Genomic DNA, 4,652 nt, shown 5'->3' on the forward strand with positions numbered 1-4,652 from the left:
GGCACATGTGGGTTGAACATATGCACCGTGATCGTCCTTTCTTTTTGGTTTGGGAGGGTGAAGAGTGGCTGCACCTTCAGCAACGACAGCGGAGCTTCATTCCCCTTCTCCTGGAAATCCTTCATCAGCTTTTGCCATCCTGTCGGAAGCACAAAGGTAACGTCGAAGTATCCGTTACCCGGGAAGTCCTGGAGGCAGTAGATATCCCTGGGCTCAAATTTGCAGTCTCCAGCAAGACCTTCTTTACAAACGTATCTCGACAGAAGGGCATCCCCTCGCTGAGGTCCTTGACACTAATCCTGAGGGTATTGCGGATACCCTGTCCTCTAGCTCCCATTGCAGCTGCCATTGCTACGATTTTACACCGCAATCTGCAGCTCTTGTCCTTAATGGACCGCCAGGACTGTTCTAACAAGAACAGATAGCCCCTTCCCCTGTTCTAATAAGAACAGACGCTCTCTTTAACACTCTTTTACCACTGATAAGAACAGATACTACACTTGATCTTAGCCAAAATGTTCACTGTTAAATGTTCACCGTTAAAATGACTTCAAAGTTCATAACATTAAAACCTACTGGGTGCAGTTTAACAGAAAGGATGTCCGGGACGACAATATTTCTTACCCATCCTTGAGCAGGTGGGAGTGAATCTTCTTCTACAATTATGCACTGGAATTGCTCCCAGTGATTTTTTTAGGCTTTCCAAGATATTGATCCAGTAAGAGTGAAGGAGCAGTGCACTTAAGATCCAGAAGTAGGATTATGCTCTCCACCATTGAATATTTTATGTTAATGGCCCTGTCCTACACTCACTCGAATGACTGATGCTCCATAGAAAATCTGGGGAGAGAATACTAAGCCGGCACTATGGTGCCCGGTAGCGTAACAGCATCAGAGTCCCGGATTCGATCCTGACTGGGTGCTGTCTGTATGGAGTTTGTGCATTGTGCTGTCGGTATGGAGTTTTACATTCTTCCCCTGACTTGCGTGGGTTTTCTCCGGGATCTCCAGGATCTCCAGTTTTCTCCAACACTCCAAAGAAGTACAGGCATAGGGCAGATGAATGCACGACTGAAGAGCTGGTGTAGGGAGGAAGGTTTCATCTACTTGGATCGCTAGGATAACTTCCAGGTCAGAGGTGGCCTGTACAAGAGAGGCGGGTTGGATCTGACCTGGAAGGCGATGGAAATCCTGGTGGGGCGATTTACTAAAGCCACTTGGGAGGGTTAAAGCTAGCCTGGCTGGGAAGTAGGACCTAGTCGTGAATAGGATGAGAAAGATGAAACAAATATAGAAATTAAAGAGAGGACGTCCAATATTCAAGCCAGGCAAGGCCAGGGCAGGGAACGAGGAAGGTCTGACAGCTAAATTGCATTTATCTTAATGCAAGGTAAGGTAGATGAGTTCAGAGTTTGAATAGGAGCATAGGATTATAGCTATCACGGATACATGGTTGAGAGATGATAGGACTAGCATCTCAATGTTATAAGGTACAGATGCGTCTGGCATGACAGAGTTGGAGGTAAGAGAGGAGGGGGAGATCTGTTGCTTAGAGAGAATATCACAGGTACATGTGCAAGCTGGTGCCGGAGCATGGCGACTCTTTGCATGCTCTTCCAAGAGAAGCATCTGCTACCTATGATACAATCGTTCAACTCTAATAAATCTCTATTCTACCTGTAAGTGTAACACCATTTCTAAATGTTTTAATGTTAGCTTCTTTAATAATTCTTCAGGTCTGATGATCCTACGAACGCCTAGACCAATGATGGCCTCCTTACCTGACCTGAGCCGACCCAGCCAGCGAAGCCTGCGACCTACATATATTCCTCAAAGCTTCGACCTTGCGCAGCTGCCAATCTGACCAAACGACTGAGTCCCAAACCACCGGCTCTGGCAGGTCGCATCACAGCTTGGTTTGTGAAGAGCTCCACCAAAGACTGCAGAAATATTCAGAATTACAATTAAATGTAGCCCATCCCAACCAGCAGACCAGACTTCCCACCATTGACTCAACTACACTTCAGTCCGCCTGGGAAAAGCAGCCAACATAATCAAAGACGTCCCACCCTGGTCATTCCTTCCTCTCCCCATTCCTGTCCAGGAGAAGGTGCAGAACTTTGAATGTATGCACCACCACACTGATGTGCTACAATGCTGAGAGTTTTATTCTCCACTCTGTATCTTCCACTTTGCTCTATTGTATTTGATTGTATGGATGTATTGTATTGTCCTGATCTGATTGGATAGCTTGCTTTTTACTGTACTTTAGTACATGTTACATTAGATTTAAAAACTTTAGAAATACAGTGCGGAAACAGGCCCTTTGGCCCACCAAGTCTGCGCTGATTAGCGATCACCCCGTGCACTGACACTATCGTACGTACTAGAGACAATTTACAATTTTTACTGAAGTCAATTAACCTCCAGACCTGTACATCTTTGGAGTGTGGGAGGAAACTGTAGCACCTGGAGAAAACCCATGCAGTCACAGGGAGAATGTACAAACTCTGTACAGACAGCACCCGTAGTCAGGGTCAAGCCCGGGTCTCTGGCACTGTAAGGCAGCATCTCTATCGCTGCGCCACTGGGCAGCCCCTAAGAGGGCTCCCACATCCATCCCCATGGTGCCCGTGACTATAATAAACCTAAACCTAAATCTAAACCAACAGAGGGGGTAATGAGTGGAGAACATCCAGCAAGGCCCTATGGATAGAACATAGAAATTAAAAAGAAAAGATCATTGTGATGTGATCATACTATAGAGCAGCCAAGTCAGCAGGCATTAGGGAGTTACAGATAGCTGTGGGAATAGTAGGGCTATAATTGTAAGCTGTGACCTTTGCTGTTTGTGAAATTCTGTATATAAAGGACCTGGATGCAAATGTAACTGGAATGTTGAGTAAGTTTGTTGTTGACATCAATATTGGAGGAGGTGCAGACAGTGAGAAATGCTGGCAAAAGATACACCGGGATATAGATCAGCTGTAGAAATCGGCAGATAAATGGCAGGTGGAGTTTAATCCGAGCAAGTGTGGGGTGTTGCACTTTGGGAGGTTGAAAGTAAGGGGAAAGTATACAGTTAATGACAAGATCTTAACAGCTTTGATGTGAAGAGGGATCTGGGAATCCAAGTCCATGGCTCACTGAAGGTTGCAGCATGTCGATAGGGTGGTAAAGAAGATCTATGGTATGCCTACATTCATTGCTGGGGGCTTTGAATATAAGAGTCAGGAAGTCATGTCACAGCTCCGTATATGGAGTACTGCATGCAATTCTGGTCGACCCATTGCAGAATAGACGTGGAGGCTTTGGAGAGGGTGCAGAGGGGTTTTACCAGAGGATGGATTAGAGGTCAGAACATTGCTAGGGGGTGATGGTAGAAGCAGATAGGATAGTGGCATTAAAAAGGGTTTTAGATGGGTGCATGGAAGTGCATGGAATAGAGAGATATGGATCATCTACAGGCAGATGATAATAGCTAACTAAACATCATGTTTGGCACAAACATTATGAGCCCAAGGGCCTGTCCCTGTGCTGTACTGTTCTATGTTCTATGCTCTGTCTGTCTAACTAATTTGAGTCCCTCCACATGATGTATAAAATGGCTGAGAGTATTGTAAACTGCAAATTCCCTGATATACTGCTTCCCTATATACTGCAAGGCCCTGATCGCATTTTGGCTGGAGAGCTTAACAGCTGAGATATAAAAAGTGCAAATAAAAAACGTACTTATCCTTGTCTTATCCTTCCCATTTTTGCTGCAACTTAAAACTTATTCAGCCTCAAACTTTTTCCAGGTCCAATGAAAAGTCACCAACTGAAAGATTAACACTGCTTCTCTCTCCATAGAGGCTTCCTGGCCAGCTGAGTGCTTCCAACAGGTTCTGTTTCACTCCATGGAAAATCAGCTGACTCCACCAGCGACCCTGACTCCTGCCACTATTGTCATAGACAAGTGATTCTACATAAGGCGGGGATATATCCAAGTCCCCAATTTGCTGCTTCATTTCTAATCTGCCAAAACCCCATCTGGTAGCTATGGTTTAGGGCTCAGCTAGTGAAGATGCCACCAAGTTGTGGTTATGCATTGAAGACTGCAGCTCAAAGTATTTTTGTGTCTTTGCACTTCTCAGCCCTTCCTCCATTGGGCAGTCACCAGCAAGGTACTAGTTCACCAGCTGAAGGTGGTCAGGTAACTGTTTCCTTCCATATGGTGGTCCTGTTGCCATGTCAATTTCGAGAATTCCCTGAGGCATTCCTGCCGGTTGGCACATCATTATACATTCACCTCTTGTGGGTCTAGGCTGCATGTGAGTTAAACATATCAAGGAATGTGGTCCAATTTTTCATTTTCTACTGATAGTTATTTACAGAATACTAAATAACTAGTCATAATATATCAGCAATTTATATGAATGCTTCCATGCTAAATATCCATGCCTATTTATAATGATATTTTAATCTTACATGGTATTAAATTAGAAATATTTAAATTTATTTAATGAATTTTTGGATTTAATTGTGCTTTTTCTCAGTTGTTCTAATTTGTTCTTTTGCTTTACTATAAATGGAATTGAGGTAATGCTGTGTCATAGTTGTTGTTTTCCAGTTCCTAAATGAGAGACATTGCCCACCCTCTGATTACAACT

At 44.2% G+C, this 4,652-nt stretch overlaps 1 long non-coding RNA gene across 1 annotated transcript; it reads right to left on the bottom strand.

The window, feature by feature from the left end:
* Nucleotides 1–340: 340 nt before the first annotated feature.
* LOC116979382 lies at nt 341–510 on the bottom strand. The gene is made up of 2 exons (XR_004413695.1): nt 469–510; nt 341–428 (listed from the first exon to the last, which is right to left on the bottom strand). It is a non-coding gene; the product is annotated as an uncharacterized LOC116979382 (long non-coding RNA).
* Between the last annotated feature and the right edge of the window lie 4,142 nt (nt 511–4,652).

This window comes from Amblyraja radiata, chromosome 12 (assembly GCF_010909765.2).
Source record: "Amblyraja radiata isolate CabotCenter1 chromosome 12, sAmbRad1.1.pri, whole genome shotgun sequence".
Classification (NCBI taxonomy): domain Eukaryota; kingdom Metazoa; phylum Chordata; class Chondrichthyes; order Rajiformes; family Rajidae; genus Amblyraja; species Amblyraja radiata.